Source organism: Pan troglodytes, chromosome 8, assembly GCF_028858775.2.
Source record: "Pan troglodytes isolate AG18354 chromosome 8, NHGRI_mPanTro3-v2.0_pri, whole genome shotgun sequence".
Taxonomy (NCBI): Eukaryota; Metazoa; Chordata; class Mammalia; order Primates; family Hominidae; genus Pan; species Pan troglodytes.
Genome location: NC_072406.2, coordinates 90,361,211 through 90,385,769, shown reverse-complemented (window position 1 = coordinate 90,385,769; position 24,559 = coordinate 90,361,211). Strand labels below are relative to the sequence as shown.

The window sequence follows — 24,559 nt, the reverse complement described above, 5'->3', positions numbered from 1 at the left end:
ACCAGGCCACGAGTCAGGACAATAAGTGAATGACACAAGCCAAGTGATTTCCGAGGCACGGTGGGGTCACCCGCCCTGCCTGGAGCAGCAGCCACTGCCTACAAGGCAAACTGTCCAGCTTACAGTTGCCTTGTAGGAATAAGAAGCCCAGTCTTGTGAGGTCTTCCCATTTTTTAAAAGAAACCAGAAATGTGAAATGTTATACAAAGTCTCACAATTGTAAAATGTTAGCTCAATTTTTATCAACACTGATAGATCAAACAAAAATGATCAGAGGACCTTATCTGCTCAGCAGGCTACCAGATTGTGAAGTCAGGACCGGACAAGGTGTATCAGTCCGTTCTCACATTGCTATAAGGAACTACCTGAGCCGGGATAATTTATAAAGAAAAGAGGTTTAATGCCTTGTAGCTCCATGGGCTGTACAGGAAGCATGGCTGGGGAGGCCTCAGGAAACGTACAGTCACAGTGGAAGGTGAAGGGGAAGCAGGCATGTGCTGCATGGCTGGAGCAGGAGGAAGAGAGGAGGGGAATGTGCCACATGCTTTTAAACAAACGGATCTTGGGAGAACTCTATCACAAGACAGCACTAGGGGGATGGTACTAAACCATTAGAAACCACCCACATGATCTAATCACCTCCCACCAGGCCCCATCTCCAACAATGCGGACTACAATTCAACATGAGATTTGAGCAAGGGCATAGATCCAAATCGTATCACAGGGCTACTATGTAGCTCAAGTCCAGGAGCTCTGCCATAACACCCTAGTATTATGCAATGTGGGACTCCCAGGGCTGCACAAATTAGACTGGGTAAAGATACCCCTATTTGTTTTATTTTAAGGAAAAAGAAAAGAAACCAAAACTGGACCTAATACCTTTAGATCGCCTGCCATCTAATATCCGGGTTAACTCCAGACTGGGCCCCTTTCCAGAGGCAATGGAAATGCTCCAGCAGGATCTCACTTCCTCACTGCCCCATCACCCAACCCGGTGGGGACAGATGATGCCCCAGACTCCCAGCAGCCCCACCCCTGCATGGCTGAGGAAATGCTTCCACCACCTGACTTCTACCTGCCCATCCAGACTGGCTCTCTGCCCTTAGGCCCTCAGTCTCCGCATCCTGCCTTCCTGATACGAGCTCTCCCAGTAGGAGACCTCTGCAGGTACTGTCACCTGGAGAACCCAGAATCTGGAAGGGACCACAGGGGGACTCCAAGCAGAGCTCTTCCCATGGAGCCCACACTGGCTGCCATGTCCCTTCAGCCCAGCTCACAGAAATACATCCTAAGGAAGAGATGCCACATCTACTATACACAGAGGTCTCTGAAGCCACAAGTTCATATTGTTTCAACAAGCATTGAACAACTAATATTTGCTGGCACTGAGGAAAAATATTAGGTACAAGGAGCTCCTTGAAGGCAGGGAGAAAAGACAGACTCTCATACACAAGTTCAGTTAGATAACAAGCAGTGAGCAGGCAACTGGGACTAAATGCAACCATCTTCTGTATTGATAGAGGGATCACTGTATTACAGCACCACACTCGGATGTCAGAAACATCTTGGCCAGACACAGCATTAACACAGGAGGCATGAAGCTGACTCCCTACTCATCACTGCAATACAAAGTCAAAAATCCTCTATAGCTCTCCCAGAACATGGATCAGATTGTTATGGGAGGTGAGAGAAGAACGATGTGATATTTAATCTGTTCTCTAAACATACACAAAGAGACAGGAGGTGAAAGGGCTTGGATGGTTCACTGAGGGAGTGGTCCCAAACTCCAGAGTAGTTCAGGCTGGGTGGAGCAGTGGGAACATAGAAGAAGAGAGTTGAAAATAAAGTGAGAAAGTTCAATTAGGACTTTCTCCAAATCACAATGGACCCCCGGGCAGACAGAAAAGTTCAAATTTTATTCTGTAAACCATAGGAAGCCATTGAATGTTCATTAAGGGGGGATTCCATCAGAACTGTGATTCAGAAGGAGCCTCCACTGGCTATGTGGAGAGCAGACTAGGAGCTAGAAGAGTGGCCAGGAGATGAAAGCAATGCACCAGGGAAGCGGATGATGGCCTGAACAAGGGCAGTGGTGATGGGATGCACAGGAGGTATATGTCAGAACTCATACAGAGAAAGAATCCAAACAGCTTGATGGGTGGCTGAACATTCTGGGTAATGATCAAAGATGCCTGAAGTGTTGGGGAGGATGACAATGCCGCCTTCAGAAGGAGGAAGAACAGGTTTAAAAGGGAAGAAGATTTCAGACTCATGCCCTGGATGGATGATCAAAGACCAAGCAGCAACCTCAGGGCTTGTCTATGTGGGTTGGAGGGCCCTAGAAGAGCTTGTTGCACAGGAGGAGTGGTCTGGGGCCCGGGGATACTGGGCTGCAGAATCTCACATGGGCACCATGGAGGAACCAGCAGCCCAGAAACACTCCCCAAGGCCCTGTCTAGTGGCCCTGGGCCAAGCTGCGAGCTGCAGCCTCTGGGGCCTGTGAAGCCCTGAGTACCTCATGGGGACTGTAAATATTTGCCTGATTAAGAGCCCCAACCAGAGACTCAGCAACAGCTCCTCCATATGCAGTAATCGACACATCTTCCGTGGAGGGCTTAGAGAGGGGAAGCCATCTCAAGTGATGGCACTTCACACTCAGCACTTGACATTCCCAGGCACTCCACAGGCATTAGCTAATTAGTCCTTGAATCTGTTTAGCCCCCAAAAGAACTCCCAGAGGCTCCACTCATGCCCCATGTGCAGGGAGTTTCACACCCTTCTGAGTCAGGATCCAGAGCATTGGGGAGACAGCCTTGCAGATAGCCACTCGCCCACTCACTCCCTTGCAGAGAAATCAAGTGTCTGCAAGGGAGCCGGAAAGAAGAAGTTTTCACTGTGTCATATTCTTCCTGGGAAAGAGATAGGAGACAGAGAAAGGGACAGGAGACCAGTATCTACTCAAATCCCTACTAGTAATGCTCACTGCAGTTTATTTTTCTCTGAGCATTTTAAACATCTTCCCATTTAACCCTCAAAATTATCCTATGATATACAATGTGTTTTTTAGATTGAGCTCTCCCAGGAGGAGTCACTGGGGCAAGGGTTCAGGTGTAAGCAATTTATCTGGGATTTGACCCCAGGAAACACCAGTCAGGAGAGGGAAGAAAAGAAAAAGAAGGGAAAGAAGCCAATAAAGTGTGTTTTGGAGCACTCCACTGCTGCAGGCCTATGAGGCTTCATCACCCTGGGCCACTCTGGAGATCTGCACAGCACACCTCAGTCACCCCACTGAGGGATGAAGGAGCTGGGGGATGTATCCTCCAACTCCTGCCAGTCATGGGTTGAAGGTTGCTCCCAGTTGGGAGAATGGATTAACTCCCCCCACAATGCCTGGCCTGTGCCACGTACACACATACTCAAAACAACCTGAAAGCCCTTAGACAAATATCCACAGGTGCTTGTGTCAGAAGTGTCCAGGTTAGGTACACAGGAATGGTGATTGCCAAGAGATATGGACAAAGCACCGATAGCATCTTTTACGATACCACTATTCCATTTTAATAGATGAGAAACCTGACGTTCAGAGATGGGACCGAATTTGGCCAAGATCACACAAGTACAAAGTGATGAAACCTAAATTTAGACCAAGCCAGTTTGCCTCCACTTCTTGGTTCATTTCACTACGCACCACTATCTTCCAGGCCTAGCTTCCCTCTTCTCCCTTCTTTCTCCTTATCCCAGACACAAAGGACAGGGCTGTCTGCTAACAGTGTCTCCTCTCCCTGAACATGCCTCTGAGATGCCTGACTCTTTCCAGCAAGTGTCCTTGAGATAAGGCTTGATGACAGATCTGTCTATTGGTGAAGTCTGAACCAGGTGGAGCACCCTTTCCTCTGCCACGCTTACTGCTGCTTACCAAATCCCCTTATCTTTTCTTTGACCCTTTAATTCATTTGATAACTTTGAGATGCACAGACCTGCAGGGCTTCAAAGAACAGTAAATTTCCCATCCCGAACACCACAGCCCTTGCTGCTGGGTTTGTGCTTTGTTTTTGCTTGCACAAGCCAGTGGTGAGCATTTATCGCTGGTTGGAGAATTGAATTTGGCAGGAGAGATTTCTGTGCATTTGGGGGATTAATTTGCCAAGCACCTTCGCCAGCAGAAATGCTAAGGATGGCAGCCAAGAGTAGGGTGGTGCAGGCAGTCTGGCAAACGTAGGCCAAACCCTCTTTTGTAGCTGGTTCTCTCTAGCCCTGAGAAGAAATGCAACATCGCTCAGCTTTCACACCCCAGGAGCACGGCTTTCCCTTAGGCACACTGTCTTCTCCTCCCCAAATTAGCACTGTCTCATCAGGGGCCAACCCAACAGGGAAGCCGGGGTTGAGAAGGTGGTGGGGTGGCCAGACAGAATGAGGGGACCTGGGAACTAGGCATGTTCCCTTGGGTGGAGCACATACTTGGGGCCTGCCTACCAAGAATAGCAAATTCACAGGTGTGACAGGAAGTAAGAGAATGAGCCAGGAATGAGCATCAGGTGGGGTCGGCTACAGGTAAGGAGCAAGAGAGTCCCCAGAGGTCTCAGAAATGCAAATAGGTAGAGATCTGGCAAGCAGACTGGTGGGTATAACAGTCATTGTCATTCAAAGGTGTGCTAGAGACAGCTTATACCACTTCTCTAGAGGCAATTGTTAAATTTTCAAAAAGTTTGCAAGCCAGTTGCTAAACACAGCCATTATTAAAATGTAAATCCTATAAATTTAGAGTTAAATTATATTAAAATCAAAAGTTAAAGGATACTCAAAATATATCACTATGCTTTACTATGATCTATATTGTTAAGTTTACCTAGGAATCCTGTGTCTGTGTGATGGGAATTCTGTACAATGGTGACTGTCACATATACATCTCTTCCCAACCCCAGGTCCAGCTTTGGAACATTGGTAGCTTGAAATTGACCATATTGGTAGGATTTACACCAAGGAAATCGGCAAACGCTAAAAATTAGGACTGTTTTTGTGAAAGCCAGTGTTTAGTAGAATTTACTGGCACACTACTAGCAATTGCTACCCTGAATCAAGGCACTATCTACCCTGCATCATGCTAAATGTCTCACATTTGTTATATTACAACGTAGGCATCACACACCTGTATGGCACGCCAGTCGTTAAAATATTGAATTACTTTCACTTTGGTTGCTAAACAGCTGCTGTCCCAAGCCCCGGCGTGTCCTCCTTCCACCTTAGCCACCCCTGCCCCCCTCTGATACCTCTAAAGGTTTGCGCCTAATCCTGCTCTAAGACTGGAAGACTGGCCAGTGCTCACACAATACAGGCTGTTCATATTTTTACCATAATCTCTACTTACATTTATCCTACAAGGTGGATATTATTATCATCCCCTTTTTACTGATGAGGAAACTGAGGCTCAGAGAGAAACCAACTTGTCTTGAGCCACACAGCTAGCAAAATACAAGACCTGGGATAGAGCCTAAGTTGACCTGGGTCCACCCAGTGTTCCTAACCATTGGGACACACCATTTCTCAGCAGCATGGAGGTCTGGGGTCTGATGGCAGGGCCTGGGCCCATGAGGCCAGGGCAGTTCAAGAGGTCTCACAGCTGGGCCACTAGACACTGTAGGAGCTGAAGGGATGGCTAGGGAGGGCCAGGAATTAGATACTCCTCCCCTTACTTCCCCTGTCTTGCCTCTCCCCTCCTCTTCCTTTCATATCATCTCCTCCCCTCCCCTTCTGTGCCCAATCTGAGTCCTTAAACGGCAAAGTGTAAAACACCATATCTGCCCTCAGGAAGCTTACAGTCTGAGCTAAGGAGAAACTGCCCATACCTATGAACAATATAAATACTAAATATTTGATTACATCACACAAGCCAAGTCACAAAGCAGGTGTCACGGCTGAGAGACAACAAGGAAGCTCTCAGAAACTGAGGGCCAAACACTCTCATCTATTAGGCAATGCAAAGATTTTCCTGTTACTGCAATTCTTAGATATAATGTGCATCATTGTAAGAGTGAATCACTAAGTTAGAAGCTTCCTGCAGGAAAAATACTGCCTCATCAAACATATGCCACAATGATAAGAGCCATCCTGATTTCAGAAGTGTGCATTGTAAGGCAGAAAAATATATCCTCATGCTCCAAGGTCACTAGGACAGTGGATACAGCAGAAAGCCAGTTCCCTCAAATCTCCCCTTGTGATTCATTCATTCACTCATTCAACAAATATTTTTGAGAGCCTGGTGCTGGGGACATGGCAGACAACAGTAAATGGGAGACTGGCTTCCTGCTCTCCCAGAGCTCCCAGCTGAGTGGAGCAGACCGCCTTTATGTTAGTAACACAACATATAAATATGCACTTACAAATAGGAATATGTGCAAAGAAAGAACAGAACTGAATGTTGTGAGACAAAGAACAAAGAGGAAGGAAGAGCTTTGAGCAGATATCCAGGGAAGGCCTCTCAGAAGAAGCTCCCCTGCAAAGGAGGATGGGTGAGGAACGAGCTCCAGGAGACGGAGAGGACGTGCCATGGACCCAAGGGGCAAGGAGTCCAGGGTGTGCTCCATACTGAAGAAAGGCCAGTCCAGTGAGTGCAGCAGAAGCCACATCAGCTCAGCTGTATGGCCATGGCACAGGGTTTTGGTTTTCATCTGAGTGCAGTTGGGAGAATTTAGGTAAAAGTGACATGCGGGGAAGTGGCACAGGCTGATGCAGCTCTTGGAAGAATCCCTCTGGGTGCTGGGTTAAGAATAGGCCCATTGGGAGTGGTGGGAGGAGTAGAAGTAGAGAAACCAGAGACAAGGCTAGTGTGGTGCTCCCAGCAAATGCAAACAGTGATGGCAGTTGGGACTAGGGTCTTGGCCATAGAGAAAAGAGTAGGTTGATTCAAGCTTTGAAGAGAGCCTGGGGCATGTTGTGATTGACTGCACATGGGAGAGAGAGGGGTGCTTCATGGGCATTGCCCTCCAGTAGGCGGAGTTGCTGCTCACTGAAAAGAAGCTTGTGTGGGCAGACCTCCTTCTCGTCCCATCCCAAGGGAGGTGGAAAAATGACCAGGAAGAGAAGACACTTTTAGAAGCCTCAGGAGAGCCTGAGAGAGCAGTTACTGATGCTAACTGAACCCTTCACTTATTTGTCCTCTATGTGGCAAGACCCACAATGCACACTCCAAGGAGTAATATACAAAATTAATGCTGTACAAGCATATAAGATGAAGAAAACACAACTCTTCATCTGGTCCTGGGAGGCTTCGTGGAGGAAGCATTTTCTCTCCTAGATCTAGAAGGACAATAGAATCTAAATAGGTGAGGAGGATGGGAAGGGCATGCCCTGACAGAGGGGACAGTGGGGGAAAAGGTGGGCAGGTACAAAACAAGGGACATTGGCCTTGGAGCCAGTAGTCTGTTCCATCTCTCCCTCTTCCCCTGGACAGCCAGCCACCTTCTTGGACTATTTTATCTGATCCAGGTGCTGCTATTAGAGTCTTATCATCTCTTCCTTTTTTAACAGCATACTTAGGACATATAATTGACATATAATAAATGACACATAATTAAAGTGTACATTTTGGTAAGTTATGACATACAGAAACCCATGAAACCATCACAATTAAGATAATGAACATATCCATCACCCCCAGAAATTTCCTCCCACCACTCACTGCCAGCCCCTTGCCCTCAACCCCGAGGCAAGCACTGATCTGCTCTTTGTCATGATAGACCAGCTTGCATCTTCTAAAATTTATATGAATGAAATATATATAAAACTAAGTATTACTCTTTTTTCTGGCTTCTTTCCTTATGCATAATTATTTTGTTATTTGTTTATATTATTGCATATACCATTAGTTCATTCCTTTTTATTTCTGAGCAGTATTCTGATATATGGACACATCACACTTTGTTTATGTATTTACCTGCTGATGGACTTTCAGGTTGTTTCCAGTTTTTGGCAATTACAGTAAAGCTGCTATGAACATTTGTGTACAAGTCTTTGTATGGACACGTGCTTTCTTTTCTCTTCAGTGCGTAGCTAGCTGTGGACTGGCTGGATCATAACTGTAGGTACACATTAAACTTGAAAAGAAATAGTCAAACTGTTTTTCAGTATTTTACTTCCCAGCGGCAGTGTATGAGAGTTTCAGTCCCCATATTCTCACCAACACCTGGCATGGTCAGTCTTTTTCATTTTAGCCACTCGAATAGGATGTATAGTGATATCTCATTGTGATTTCAGTTTGCATTTCCCTAATGACTAATGATGTTGAGCATCTTTTCATGTGCTTATTACCCATTTGAATATATTCTATAGTAAAATGTGCATTGCAATCTTCTGTTTGCTTTTAATTAGGTGGTCTTATTTTTATTGTAAGCTGCTTTTATATTATAGATGCAAGTTCATCAGATACACGATTTTTGTGTATTTTCTCCCAGTTTGTGACTTGCTTTTTAATTCCCTTGACAGTATATGTCAAAGAGCAGAAGTTTTTCATTTGGATGAAGTCCAATATATTATTTTTTTCTTTTATGGATTATGCTCTTGGTGTCATATTTTAAAACTCTGCCTAAACCAAGGTCACAAAGATTTCTCCTGTTTTCTTCTGGAAGTGTTATAGTTTTAGGTTTTACATTTAGATTTGTCATCCATTTTGATCTAATTGTTACATGTAGTGCAAGTTATGGATCAAAGCTTTTTTTTTGCATATGAGTATCTAATTTTTTTATCATCATTTGTTTTAAAAAAAGACTATCCTTTCTCCACTGAATTGTCTTTGCAACTTTGTCAAAAAATCAGTTGTCCGTATATGCATGGGTCTATTTCTGGACTCCCAGTTCCATTTTGTTGATCTATTTGTCTATCTTGATGCCAATACTACACTGTCTTGATTACTGTAGTTTTATAATAAGCTTTAAAATCAGGCAGTGTTAGTCCTCCAACTTTGTTCTTTTTCAAAATTGTTTTGGCTATTCTAGGTCTTTTTCATTTCCATATGAATTATAGAATCAGCTTGCCAATTTCTACAATTTCCATACTGCTGCATACTCCCTCTTTCTACTTGGATAAGAAAACAAATAAGAGGGAAAATCTGAGCTGGGTTGGATACCATGACTCTAAACAAAGTAGATACTCAGGAAGACTGAATTGAACTGAAGAGGCGATCTCCGCATCTCCAAGGTGGAACAACAGTGGTTTTGTCCTTCAAACAAATATGCAGTCAAAGATGTTGGATCCATCAGCCCTCAGCAAGGCTGTCCCCTTCCTGAGAATTGCCCCTTTTTCCTCCATCAGAACACACTTTCTTCTGCTCTAGTCTTTCCTGGCTGTTGGGTATGGCTCCTGCCCCTGGAGAGCTCTCATAATGTACCTGTTATCTTCTACACCTGGGTAAACACAGACTTCAGAACAGAAAACCCAGTCCTCAGTGGATACTGGGAGGAAAAGATAGAAAGAAAAGGAAGAGTGTGCACTGGGAAATCCAATGGAATACTAATTGAGGGGCATTGGCTTAGTAGCTTTAAGAATTTGTTTTTATGGGTTTCTAGAAATAACAATAGTGGCTCCCACGTAGAACATGCCAGGCTAAGCTTTGCTTTGCATGAATTTTCTCATTCAGGCCTCGAAACATCCAGTGGGGGACAAGCATAGTCATGCCCATTTTCCTGATGAGTTGAGGCCTACAGAGATTAAGCAACTTTCCCAAGTCATTGCTAGCAATGGCAGTGCTGGAGCATGAATCCTGGTCTGGTCTGACTCCAAAGTCCACACTCTGGACTAAACCCCAGGGTGATTCTGCCTTCAGGGATGGGAAATGGAAAAGCCCCATAAATGTATGCAGTCAGATTATTAACATGATTTAATGAGCCACTACGATGAGCCAGGATCGTACCCAGGACCATCTGACACCACCATATGTGATTCCACACCCAGGCAAGATGCCTGACTCTCCTCTAGCCAGCTTGAGAAGCTGCCCCCGATGAGAAATGGGAGGCCTAAGGTGATGGATTTGAAAACAGGGAGGAAGACCTGGAAGGACCATTTCCTTTGAGAAGAGGGTCATCTAGCAGAATCTTAACCCCTGGAGGCTTCTCTAACTGGCTTAGGCACAGAAGAAGATCCATTGTTTCAGGTACCAAGTGGCCAAGATGGCATAGCTTTGGGCACGGTTGGATCAGGATGGGAGTCCTCATCAGGTTCTTTCCAGGTGACAAATACATAGCCACCCACACCTTCAGGCCCACATTTCCCCTGCTTAGAAGCCTCCTTACTTGAAGAGAGTTCCAGCAAAAGCCCCAAGTCACATCCTTTTTGTCCCATGTAGGCTCATTTCACAACCAATCCATGAGATGCTATTGGGCCAGGCTTGAGTTCTACATCCACTCCTCAAGGCAGAGGACAGAAGCCAGCCCAGTCCAACCCCACTGCCTGAGAGCAGGAAAGTGATGAATTCCCAAAGGAAACGGAAACATCATTGCCAGAAGATGGCAGCGCAGCAGGCAGAACATCAGATGCCCCCTCTGACTTCTCTCTGACCTGGATATCCAGGGCAGATCTGCTCAGTTCACAAGGCATCAACCACTAAAACTGTGTTTGTTTTGTTGGCCACTCCCAGTATTGATTTTCACCAACTCTGAGACTTGCCAGCTTCAAATTGCATGATGCTCCTTCTCTGTCTTCTTCCAGCCAATGAATTTCAAGGTCTGGCACCTGCAACCTGCAGAAGGCAGGGGCTTCTTTCTGATTTAACAGGGATCCTATTTCCGATGTACATATTTCTGTCCTCCATACATAAAAACTGTATTTTCTTTCCTAGAATTGTGGCATATAACTTGATCTGAACTTATAGATACCAGTAGGGATGGTGAGAAGAGGTATTGGGGATTAGAAATGTATCCAAGCACCTAGGCTGCATGGTCACTATACCCATTGCCCTCTACCTGGGAAGCATTTGGACATGGCCAGGAAACAATGCTTACATCAGCAAGTTCTTAACCCTCTCACCAAATGTCCTTGCAGAATTGCCCCTTGTTCTAAGCCCTAACAGGGCTAAGGGGTTTCTCCAAAAGCTATCGTTGGCTCCAATTAGCTGGCCAATTTAACAGGACAAATGAAACCGAGTTGACCGCCTGGACATCCATGATGAGTGACCAGGCCCAAAACTCCTGGGTCTCCTCGGACCCACCGCTGCCCAGCCTCCAGGGCAAAGAACCCCAAACAGGGTGAAGCAGATGCCTCCCTCCTGGGGAGAAACGAGTGTGTAAGATGTTTCACATGCAGCAGCAGTAGCCACTGCAGCAAAAAAGGCAAGTTCAAAGGTAATTGGACGAGGAGTTTTAAGCACGGCTGTTCCCGTAGCAAACTGTTTCATGAATACCCATCGGGATCTGTCCATATGGACAGCAGAAGGGTTCCTGCTGTTCTTTTGCTAATAAAAACTGTTGTGATTACATTTCCAATCCTCTTGGAACGGGGCCTCCGTGGGGCCGCAGCGTGACGTGCTGAGAATGTGTCTTCCAGACTGATGGACAGCACCGCTCCCTGCCACAGAGGGGTGCAGAGATTCGCGCCCACTGCGTGCAAAGGGAGGGTCCTTACGGCAGCGTGGGGCTGAAGAAGTGTGTGAGTGTATCTGTGACTGCGTAGTCTTACACACCGTGCACACGCACAGGAAAATCTTAATTCATGGAACAACCTTCTATAAGTGGTTCCAGTTACTGGCATTTTCCGGTTAATTAGAGGTTAACCTGCAATCGCTTATTTCAACCTCCTTGTTGAAGTGCATTAGTTTAATTTCACCCTTACCACCATGCCTGAGCTCTGGATGTTGTGTCTGGTAGGAACAGCCTCTCCTGAAGTCTCTATCAAAATCCTACCCCATCCTCCCTATCCTGAGTCAACTCAAATGCTGTCTTCCCTGTGAGGCTTTTGCTGACTTCTCACCCTAAGTGGGAAAAATTTCCCTTCTGAACTTTCCTAGTCCTCTGGGGAATCCCCATACAGTGTTTACCACTGTCTTACTGGGTCACAGAGTTCTGGGTTCTTGTATTTTCTCCCTTAGGAAGCTCCTTGGTTCTTCGAGGTCATTATCAGTACTTTGCCCCTGAAGCCCAGGTGCCTGGGACACACTAGGTGCACAATAATTGCTCATTAAATAAATGAATTAATACAACCTAAAGGTTTAGGAGGCTGGGTTTGATAAAAATTCAATACTTTCAAAATACTAAAAATTTTATAGTTTCAAAAAATATATTCCTACTTTTCGTTATTGTCTTCATTCTCATAAAGGGATTAAACATTATGAAAAAGTTCAATTAATTGGGTGTGTGTTGATCAAGAATGCATTGTCTGTAAATCCAGACACTTGGTACACACATATCCACAAGACACACCAAAATATGCATACACACCTAAGTATATATGTACACAAAAATATACATGGCATTACTGTTTTTTAAAATCTTCGATATACAAAAATTCTAGTTTGCAAAAAAGAGACAGCCATTATTCATCTTCTTAAAAAGTTCTTGTTTCACTTAAGGACTCATCCCCATTCCCCTTTCAGAGCTGGCTCTCCTGCTACATTTGAGTGTTTGTTTATTGACATTAATTGCTTGACTACAGGGTGAACTTCACTTAAGGATAATCAAACTGATGATGAAGCACCGCTGAGAGAATTGAGCAAAGCCAATGGGCAAATGAAATTCTCTTTATGAAAAAAAAACATTCATTTACATACTTGTTAAGACCAAGGTTATAAAGTCTAGCTATGCCACGAAACCAGCCACATGACCTTAAGTTTGTTACTTAACCTCTCTGAGCCTCAGTTTCCCTATGTGTTGAGAGAATCAAGAAGATTGGTAAGGTAACTGATGTTCAGCATAGGAACTGCTCCCCAGAACACAATATAAATGGAACTTGAACAAAAATATTTTCCAGAATCTAGGAAACATTAGTATCCTCCCCATGCCATTACCATCAACTTTTGCAGGTATCTAATGTTCACTTTGCAGTGGAAATCACCCCAAAATCTCTGTGGCTAAATGCAACAAAGGTTTGTTTCTTGCTCCCAGAGCCAGCTTGAGGCTGAGGTGGACTCTGCTCCACATAGTCACTCAGGGATCCTGGCTGGCAGAGACTCTTCCACCTAAAACTCTCAGCCTCTTCTATCACTGCAGCAGGGGAAGAGAAGTTGTAGGATGTCACACCAGCTCTTCCATACTGCATCCCAGAAGTGACTCACCTTGCTTCTACTCACAGAAGCAGAAGCAATCACGCGGTTCTGGGAGAGCAGATGGACTCTCAGTGATGTGATCACCACTGTCTCTGCCACATCCCAGGCCACTCCTACTCCCCTTCTACAGAGTCAGCTAAGTTACTCCCTCATCTACATAAAGTAAAGCCAGAATAAACTCCATAAGGTTATCCTCCATAAGAAAACCAGCTGGGCTATTCATGCTCCCATTCACTGGGCCAAGGTTGCCAGTCCTTGCCATAAGGCCAGTGAAGCTCTCCCCTATAGGACAAAGAGTCTGGTTGGATGCCAGCTCAGAACTAAACCAACTCAGCCATTCCTGGGCATTCACTACTTCTAGGCCAACCAGGTCACCCTGCTACAAAGCACTACTCCAGTCAGACCCCCGCTTCAGGTACCTGCTATCCTTGCCAGCTTCCTGCTTCTGTCCACTGGGAGGACCTGTGCCTCCCAGAACACACTGGCCATCCCCTGCCATCACAGCCTCCCAAGGCCCCCTCCTCTCTAATCTCCAGGCCTCTGCCTACAGTTCTGATGGCAAAAAGGGAAGGTGACCAACTTCTCTACCAAGAAAGCAGAGAAATTTCCCCTTCTGCAGGAAAAGAGCGGCTTTAACCATGAGACAGGGAAGATGTGGACTAATGCCCACCCTTGTCTGTGCTCCCAGGTGAGTCATATCGACTCTGAATGGATAAGAGAATGAACGAATAAATGAATGTCACAGGACATTCCTAATGAACATCTATTTGTTTATTTTTTGTGTGATGTCATCTGATGTCACACATCAACTGATCTTTGTTCCTGCTAGAGAATCAGTCAAGATTGCTGAATAAAGATTAAGAATATGGACCGGGCACAGTGGCTCACACCTGTAAACCCAGCACTTGGGGAGGCCGAGGCGGGTGGATCATGAGGTCAGGAGATTGAGACCATCCTGGCCATCATGGTGAAACCCCATCTATACTAAAAATACAAAAATTAGCTGGGCGTGGTGGCGTGTGCCTGTAATCCCAGCTACTCGGGAGGCTGAGACAGGAGAATCGCTTGAACCAGAGAGTGGGAGGTTGCAGTGAGCGAGACCACGCCACTGCCCTCTAGCCTGGCGACAGAGCAAGACTCCGTCTCAAAAAAAAAAAAAAAAAAAGAATAAGAATATGTGTGGCTAATTTTTTAGCATTCATTATGCACTGGGCATAATAAACATGGTCTTCATTTGCATTAGCTCTTCTGATCCTCACACCACAGCCTCATGAAATAGGACTATGATTATTCCCGCATTACAGGTGAGCAAACTGAGGCCTAGAGTTGGTTATGATAATAGCCTAGGTCATCCAGCCAGAAAATGGCAGCACCAGGCTATGAGCTCAAGGATCTGTCCAATCTCAAACCCTATGTGGGATCTGGGAACCATCCAGTTACAGCATTTGGTTGGAATTCAATTCAGTCAGAACTTAAGCACCTGCTACAAGCTCGTGAGGTCTCGACAAGATGACATAGGGAATATGAAGAGGAGCTTGTGAGCCAGTAGCAGAGGTATGACGTGCACATAGGAGCTGTGCTAAACCACACTCCACCCCCATGGCATTCTGCACTGTATCATGAAATGACCCATGAGTTCACATTCATCTGAAAGAATCAGAAAGGGCTTCCCAGAGAAGGTGGCATTTGAGCCAACTACAGAGCCTCAAAAGAGAAGGATTTGTGCAGGCAGGTGGTGGGGCAGGATAGGCCAGGGACTTACAGATTGCACAATTACTACAACAATGACAACTTAACTGAAAGAACCCTGACCTTGGAATCCCACAGCCTAAGTTCATGACCTCGGTCACTCACACAGTGCCTTTAGGCATATCCTTGCATTTCTTGGAGTCTCAGTTTCCTCATCCAGAACACAGGGATAGTGATCATGATGCCACACTCCAGACCCATCGGGAGGATGCAATAGGAGATGGTTGTAAAAGCACTGGGTAAACAGGAAACGCTGAACAAATGTGGATCATCATGGTTGCTATGGCTACACAGAGGGCACTGAAGGGAGCCACACTCCCAGCCGTGAGCATCACGATGAGGCAGAAACCACTGGTGTTACAAAGGAGGCAGGTCGTACCCTGCCTGCGCCTTCATCACAGAGAGCTTGAGACAGAGGCTCCGAGGAAGGGTGCCCCATTGCTCCTGGGGACACCCACAGATACAAAACACAGCTTAGGCAAACCTGAGGTGTTCTTTCCGAACACCAGGACTAAATCCCAGTGACATGGGAGGGATAGTGGGATGCAGCTGTGTTTCCTAAATATAGCCTGACTTCAGCTCCCCATGGAGCCTCGGAGCCTGAGCCATCTTCCAGGGCCGGCTCTAAAAATAAAGCTGCAAACAGCCCTTACACTCTGCTCACCTGTTCAGGGCCCACAGGCTGATAGTCTGCACCTGAAGAGTTAGCAGAAGAGGGTGGAAATAAGGCACTGGACCATGGGCTGACTCTGTGATCCCTGGGACATTTCTGAGGACACAGGACTCTCTGGTCCCCTCTAAAAAGTAAAGTTGGTGAATAAATGTAACGTCACTGACTTCAGTAAGGATATTTTCTAAGGACTGCACTTAGCGTCTAGATCTGGCTAAGTGCCAGTAAGACATCTCAGTTCACCTAAAGTATTCATTATTCCCACTTTACAGATGAAGAAACTGAAGCTGCCCAGTGCAGTCACATGACCCAGCTAGGGTCACACTAATAGGAAACAGGATGTCACTGTATCTTTCTAGACCAGACCCCCTGAATCTTACACCACACAGCCTGCCTTCACCCTCTGCTCTCACACCATTCACCACCTCCATCAATTGAACTTGCCTCCTTCTTTGCCTCCTCATCCCACACCCTAAGCCACCTTAGTCTTCCCCAAACAGGCAAGAAAGTGATGTAGGCTGTAAGGTCCATGAGGGAAGGGATTATGTGTGTTTTGTTATCTACTATGCCCCAAACCTCTAAAAAAAATGCCAGGATAGAGACAGCACTCAATTAATATTTGTTGCATAAATAACCCCTCTCTTAAATCCTAGATCCAATCTATTATGAATCCTGTAGGCTCTACATTCAACACATATCCAGAACACTTACTAAAATGGCTCAAGTTTAAAAGACTAGGCATAGCAAGTGTTGGTGAGGATGTGGGGATTGATACTTTCATACGCTGCTTATGGGAATGTAAAATAATACAGTCACTCTGGAAACAGTTTGACAGTTTTCTGTCAAATTAAACACTCACCTACCATGTGATCCTGCCAGTCCACAGCTCGCTATTCATACAGGAGAAAAGAAAGCATATGTCCGTACAAAGACTTGTACACAAATGTTCATAGCAGTTTTACACATCGTTGCCAAAAACTAGAAACAGCCTGAATGTCCATCCACAGATGAATGGATAAACAAACTGTGGTGCACCCACATATTGGAATTCTACACAGTACTAAAAAGGAATGAACCATTGATGCATTCAACCACATGAATGAATCGCGAAATAATTAGACTAAATGAAAGCAGTGAAAGAAAAAAAAAGAGTACCTAGTGTATGATTCCATCAGTGCAAAATTCTTAAAAAAAGGAGATATACCTAATGTAAATCACAAGTTAACAGGCGCAGCACACCAACATGGCACATGTATACATATGTAACAAACCTGCACGTTGTGCACATGTACCCTAGAACTTAAAATATAATGAAAAAAAAGGCAAACTCACCTATAGTGATAGAAAGAAGATTACTGGCTGCCTGGGACTCGGAGGAGGGTGAAAGGGAGGGTGCAAGGTACAATGAGAATGAGCAGGAGAGAGGGTCACAAAGGGCACAGGAAACTTTTGGGGGTTATGGAAATGTTCATTATCTTCATTATTGTGATGATTACATGGATCTATACATGCACATGTTAAAAGTTATCAAATTGTACACTTTATGTGCAGCTTATTTGTTATATGTCATTTATACCTCGATAAAGTCATTTAAAAAAATATATTCAGGCTGGGTGCAGTGGCTCGCACCTGTAATCCCAGCACTTTGGGAGGCCTAGGTGGGAAGATCGCTTGAGTTCAGAAGTTCAAGGACAGCCTGGGCAACATAGCAAGACCTTGTCTCTACTAAAAAAAAAAAAAAAAAAAAAAAAAAGAGCCGGGCGTGGTGGCACACACCTGTAGTCCCAGCTACTTGGGAGTCTGTGGTGGGATGATTGCTTGAGCCTGGGAGATCAAGGCTGCAGGGACCTATGACCACACCACTTCACTCTAGCCTGGGCAACAGAGTGAGACCCCCTCTATGTGTGTGGTGGGGGGAGTGTATAGGTGCGTGTGTTGAAAACCAACCATTTCTCACCACCCCCATGGCAAGCTACTCTGGTCCAAGAACTACTACCTCTTGGATGCCTCACTGTGCAGGCCCCAGCCCTGCTGAAATTGCTGCTGCTAGCAGAACATGCCACTCTCTCTGCAGTGGATGCTTACCAGGTCCACCCACTCCCAGATGATAACAATTCACAGCTGCTCCTTCTCCAGAAAATTACACTGAGCTGACAGGAGTTACCTTGCCAGGGAGGTTATACTTCCACCCTAGGGATGGACACCCACAACCCCTGACTGACAGAGGGGTACGAAAGTCTGGCCCCCTTGCTTCAAGAGCAGATGACGTTGCAGTGTGATTCATGCTCCACAGCCCACCACCATGGATCGGGCCAAGCCTGGAATCTGCCTTGCTGAGCTCCTTCCCTTCCCCATCCTAATTTACTTCCTCCTCTCCAGGATTTTTTCTGAAGAGCACTCTCTCAATAAATCATGGGAACCTGAACCCCTTCTCAAGCTCAGAGAACCCAACCCAAGGCAGTTGGTGCCAGAAGTGGGCCTAAGAAGCAGATCCAAGGATGAGATTCCCGGATGGGCCACTCACAGGCCTGGTGGCAGGTGGAGAACTGGGCATTCGGAGCAGGGGGCAGCTGTGTGGCTGCTGAGACTTTCATCTGTGCTGGCAGGGATGGGGCACAGGTGGGAAGTGCACAGACTCATGTGGTACCTCAGGAGTTTGAAAGACAATGGAGAAAGAGTCAGTAGAAGGACCGTCAACGTGGGTAGTTGTTGCTGAATACGGATGCTTTGAAAAGAGAAAATGACAAGCTCAGGACTATCAGGCATCAGTGTAAAGCAACTGTGAGAGGCAGAGAGCTTCTTCAACAGTATTTAAAGGGACCCTCATCTCTTGCAATTGGACGGCAGACCCAGGTGAGGTCTGGAAACAGGACATAATTGTCAGAGTAGCAGAACTTCAGAGAAAGTTGCCTTCTCCACCTCACAATTCTCATACACCAAGTCAAAGTCCTAATGGGAAGAAGTGAGACCCTGAAATCTGGGAGAAAGATATCTATATGGGATACACTTGAACTCTTGAATCCCCAATCCTCCTGGACTCCCTGGGCCTGCAAAAAATGCTCACCCCTCCTTGTTGGAAGAATCCTCCCCTGCCCCCTGCCTTGATTTAAGTTTGTATAGAAGCCTCAATGAGGCAAGTTCCTTAGAGCACAATGCTAGCCCTCTTCACGAGGTATCCCTGCCTCCCTTCCTGACCACCACAGCCATAACCACGACCAAATCACAGCCTGGTTTCACAGGGCAAGTGCTTGACCTACTAAGGGAAGAGAGGGGTTTATCCAGCAAAGGAACTGTAAGACCTGCCTAATAGGAAACAGCAGAAACTAGGAGAGTGTATATGCAAGTGGATGCTGAAGGTGTTGAGTCAAGAGGAGAAACTGAATATAAAGCTGGATAAGAAAAATTTTGTTGATATAGGGGCATACCTCATATCACAGGATTTAACACCCTGGCAATGACTACAGGAGTTGATTCTAATATGTTGCTGGGATGGCTTCCGGAAGCTGCTACACAGACTGTGATAGGAGTCCAAAGACTCTTATGTTGCTACTATATAATGCCATATAGCCCTCAAAATCTCAAATATTTACTTTCTGGCTTTTTACAGAAAAAGTTTGCTGACCCCTGATATATAATGTTGGTTAATAACAACATGATGTTCCCATGATTCAACAAGAGTATCACGTAATCTATAGAATCAAAAGAGATGAAGATTCAATGCAGTCCCTATCATAGTCCCAATGGCCTTTTTTGCAGAAATAGAAAAGCCAATCCTCTAATTCTTGTGGAATTACAAGGAGTTTAAAGTAGTCAAAACAATCTTGAAAAAGAAGAACATATATTCAAAACATCCTAGTCACATGACTATAAATTCAAAGTGGAATCACCAAGCAGTTTGCACTACATTTCTAATATGAGTGTAGGTGGGTATCAAAACAAGACAAATGCTGTTCAGGGAAAAAAAAACTGGCAAGCTTAAGGTTAAACAAAAATAAAATTGCTTTACATGTAAAAAAAAAAAAAAGAAAAGAAAAGAAAAAGAAGAACAAAGATGGAGGACTCAAACTTCCCAATTTCAAAACTTACTGCAAAGTTACAGTAATTGAAACAATGTGGTACTATCATAAAGATAGACAGATAGACCAACGGAACAGAATTGAGAGTCCAAAAGTAAACCCATACATTCATACCCCATTGATTTTCAAAAAGGGTGCCAAGACCATTCAATGAGGAAAGGATAGTCCCTTCAACAAAGGACGCTAGAACAACTAGATATCCACATGCAAAAGAATAAAGTTGGACCCCTACCTCACATGATATATAAAAATTAGCTCAAATGAATTAACAGCTTAAATATAAGGGATAAAATTATAAAATTCTTAAAAGAAGACTTAGGGTAAATCTTTATAACCTTGAATCAGTAATAGATTCTTAGATATGACACCAAAGACAAGAGCAACAAAAGCTTTATCAAAGTTAAAATTGTTTTTGCAGCCAAGGACATTATCAACAAAGTGAAAAGACGACCCACACAATGGGAAAAATATTTGCATATATCATATATCTGATAAGAGTCCAGTATCCAAAATATACATAAAGAACTCTTAGAAGTCAATAGCAGAAAAGACAACCCAATTAAAAAATGGGCAAAGTGCTTGAATCAACATTTTTCCAAAGAAAATACACAAATGGCCAACAAACACATGAAAAAGATGCTCAACATCATTAGTCATTTGGGATATGCAAATCAAAACCACAGTGAGGTACCACTTCACACCCACTAGGAGGACTATAATCAAAAAAAACAAAAAACAAGTGTTGGCAAGGATGTGGAGAAGTTGCAACTTTCGTACATTGTTGGTGAGAATGCAAAATGGTTCGACCACTGTAGAAAATAGTTTGGCAATTTCTGAAAAAGTTAAACATAGAATTGCCATATGACCCTACAATTCCACTCCTAGATATATACCCAAAATAATTGAAAACAGGTACAAACAAGTATAGGTACATGTATGTTCATAATAGCACTACTCACAGTAGCCAAAGGTGAAAACAGACCAAATGTTTGATATATGAATGAATAGATAAGCTGTGGTGTATAGATATAGATGTATAAATATCAAGATATATACACACACAATGAAATATTATTTAGCTATAAAAAGGAATAAAGTACTGATACATGCTACAACATGGATAAAACCTTGAAACATTATGCTAAGTGAAAGAAGCCAGATATAAAAGGTCATACCTTTTATTATTCCATTTATATAAAATATCTACAATAGACAAATCCAGAGAGATAAAATGCAGATTGGCAGTTGCTAGGGGCTGAAGTGGGGAGAAAAACTGCTTAATGGTTGAGGGGTTTTACTTTGGAGTGATGGAAGTGTTTTGGAATTAGTGATGATAGGCATACAACATTGTGAATGCACAAAATGCCACTGAGTTGTTCACATTAAAATGCTTAATTTCATGTTACTTGAATTTTGCCTCAATAAATTATTAAAGGAGAGATGAAGAATGGATGAGCAAGAGGCTGGGATTAGAACACTAGCCAATTATGGCCTTTGCGGGGCCCAGAGGACACACCATCTTCCCAGTGGATGAGGAGTGCACTGGTGAGGGGACAATGGCACTGCAAATAGACTCAGTACTGCCTGTCCTCAGTAGGCTTGGACAGAGTTGGAGATGTTGCTACAGAACTGGGATCCCTAGTAGCAATGGGGGTGCTAAACTTATGATGTAGCAGATACATGGTGGTGGCACTTGACTTTCAAAAGCAAAGTCAGTGGATTTACCATGTGTGCTTCTAAATCAGAATGGCAGCCAAGAAAGTAGGGCCCTGACCTGCAGACATCTATGGCAGGTATCAGCAAACCAAGCCCTGCAGGCCTAATTCTGCTCACAATCTGTTTTTATAAATAAATTTTTATTGAACACAGTCACGCCCATTTGTTGCATATTATCTACGGCCGCTTTTGTGCTACAATGACAGAGTTGAGTAATTGCAAAAGTGATTCTATGTCCTGCAAACCCTAAAATATTTACCATCTGGCCCTTTACAGAAGTTGCTTGCTGACCTCTAATTGATGAAAATGGCTAATAAAACATGACATTCTCAGGATTCAACCAGGGTATCATTTAATATATAGAATCAAAAGAGTTCAAGAGTGGATGAGCAGGAGACTGAGATTAGAAACCCCATTGGAAAGTCATGGTCCCATGTCCAGTTTCCAGATCTAAACCACCTCTCACATCCTGAACCCATCAACTGAAAAGGAGGATGGGTCCCCATAAGAAAGACCCCTGCGATGCCACAGTAAATATGTACAGTAGTTATTTCCCAACTGGATTTATGGCCATTAACTGAAGAGAAAGGGTAATTACAATGGGGAAATGGAAAATCCAGACCTTCTGAGGGATATCAGATACAGGATCTAAGCTGGTACTGAGACACTGAGACCCAAAACCCCATCATGGTTCCTCCATGGTAGTAGAAGCATATGGGGTCAGGTAAAAAATGGAGTCCTGGGCCAGGAACTGCAAGATCATTTCCAATTCCAGAATATATGATTGCAACATATATACTTACTAGTTGGCAGAACATCACCATCGTTTCTTGGCCAGTAGATTAAGAGCTCCTGTACTACAAAAGGTTAAGTGGAAGCCTCTGAAGCTGCCCCTATCCCTGGGCCAAGAGGAACTTTGGCCAAACCAAAAACATAATCACTTCCTAGGGGAATGGCAGAGATTAGTGTCACTTCAAAGACAAAAAATGCAGAGGAAGCCGAGCATGGTGGCTCACGCCTGTAATCCCAACATTTTGGGAGGCAGAGGTGGGTGGATCACCTGAGGTCAGGAGTTCAAGACCAGTGGGACCAACATGGTGAAACCACATCTCTACTAAAAATACAAAAATTAGCCAGTGGTGCATGCCTGTAATCCCAGCTACTCAGGAGGCTGAGGCAGGAGAATCATTTGAACCCAGGAGGCAGAGGTTGCAGTGAGCCAAGATCACACCACCGCACTCCAGCCTGGGCAACAGAGCAAGACCCTGTCTCAAAAACAAAAAAAAATGCAGAGGAGATGGTCCGGATCATATGTCCCATTTAATACACTAGCCTGGCCCCTGTCATGGCAGATGACAGTGAACTATGACAAACTTAACCAGTTAGTAACCCATGTGCAGCTTCTGAGCCGGATGTGGGAATTATCCAGAGCAACTTATAGTTGCAGGTAAGTGGTATGCAGCTATTGATCTGGCAAATGCTTTCTTTTCCGTGTCCAGCAGAAAGAAGTAACTAAAACAGTTCACATTCATACCCATGGGATGAACAGCAGTATTCACTCAGTGCTGCCCTGGGGGTCTGTTAATTCTCCTTGATTCTGTCAGACTATATCCAGAGGGGTTTGGGCCATCTGGGCATTCCACAGAGCATCACAAAGGTCATGCTGATGGCACCCCTGATGACATCACATAAGTCAGGCCTTTCTGAGTAAGGAGTAACAAGTGAGATACAAGTATTCACAAAAGCAGGTGGTCAACCCTACAAAGAGCCAGAAACCTGCCAAAGTTATTGTTTTTAGAGGTCTCAAGGTCTTGGGGATGCTGAGAATCCCCCTGCCAAAATAAAAAACAAGTTAGTGTGCTCTGTACCTTCTACCACTAAGAAAGAAGCAAATACATTGGAGGTAGCGTATTTCACACTTGGGAATATTGCTCCAACCCATTTGCCCAGTGATTCAAGAGGCTGCTAGTTTTGAGTGAGGCCCAGTGTAAAAAAGTACCAGGCAACAGATTCAGTTGCCTGGTACTGCAACTGCTGTGATACAAGCAGCACTTCTACTTAGGCCATGTATTAGTCCGATCTCACACTGCTCTAAAGAACTGCCTGAGACTGGGTAATTTATAAAGAAAAGATATTTAATTGACTCAGAGTTCTGCATGGCTGGGAAAGCCTCAGGAAACTTACAATCATGGTGGAAAGGGAAGCAGGCACGTCTTACAGGGAAGCAGGTGAGAGAGTGAAGGAGGAACTTCCAAACACTTATAAAACCATCATGTTGTGAGACCTCACCCACTATCATGAGAACAGCATGGGGGAAACTGCCCCCATGATCCAATCACCTCCTTCCGTCAATGCTTGGGTATTACAGGTCTCTCCCTTGACACATGGGGATTACAATTTAAAATGAGATTTGGGTGGGGACACAGAGCCAAATTCTATCAGGCCATATGATCCAGTAGACCCCATAGTATCAGAGGTATTTGTGGTAGAAAAAAAAAAACATCTTGTAGAATCTCTGCAAGTCCTAACAGCAGAGTCATAAGCGGACCTAAAGGGTTCTAGAACAAAACCATGCCATCTGCAGCAGAGATGTATACACAGTTCCAAAAACAGCTTCTAGCATGCTACTGGAAAAGACTCTGGTAGAGACAAGAGTATTTGATCGTGGAACACCAGGTAACCATGAGACCAGAACTTCCCCTCATGAGCTGGGTACTGTCAGCCCCACTGCCAAGTCAAAAAGCCAACAACCCATCGAACATGGAAGTGGAAGATCCGGGATCAAGTTCAGACAAATGCAGAGGGAAGAAGTAACTGAACAAACAGGTGGCCCATACTCCATGTCACCAAACACATTTGTGTCAATGTCTTCCTCAGCTCACATATGGTATTATGGAGGTTCCCCATGGCCAGCCAACGGAGAAAGGAAAAGTTCAAGTTTTGATCCTAGATGTTGGCACAAGCTGAAAATGGAAATTGCTGCACTCCGGCCCCATTCAGGAGGGCTCTGAAAGGCAGACAATGCACCTAGTCACCTGAAAGACAGTAGGGAGGGGAAATTCTTGAAATGGGAAAAGCTTCAGACAATGTACCTGGTCACCTGGT

The 24,559-nt window shown here is 44.6% G+C and overlaps 1 long non-coding RNA gene across 1 annotated transcript in view; it reads right to left on the bottom strand.

Annotated features, from left to right (window-relative positions):
• LOC107966765 (uncharacterized) overlaps window positions 1-23,075 on the bottom strand; it is a 54,326-nt gene extending 31,251 nt beyond the window's left edge. Inside the window, exons 1-2 of the long non-coding RNA XR_001706690.3 lie at window positions 22,989-23,075; window positions 22,258-22,398 (exon numbers count right to left, since the gene is read on the bottom strand). This is a non-coding gene — a long non-coding RNA (uncharacterized LOC107966765). The remainder of the gene's footprint in view (window positions 1-22,257; window positions 22,399-22,988) is intronic.
• Window positions 23,076-24,559: the final 1,484 nt, after the last annotated feature.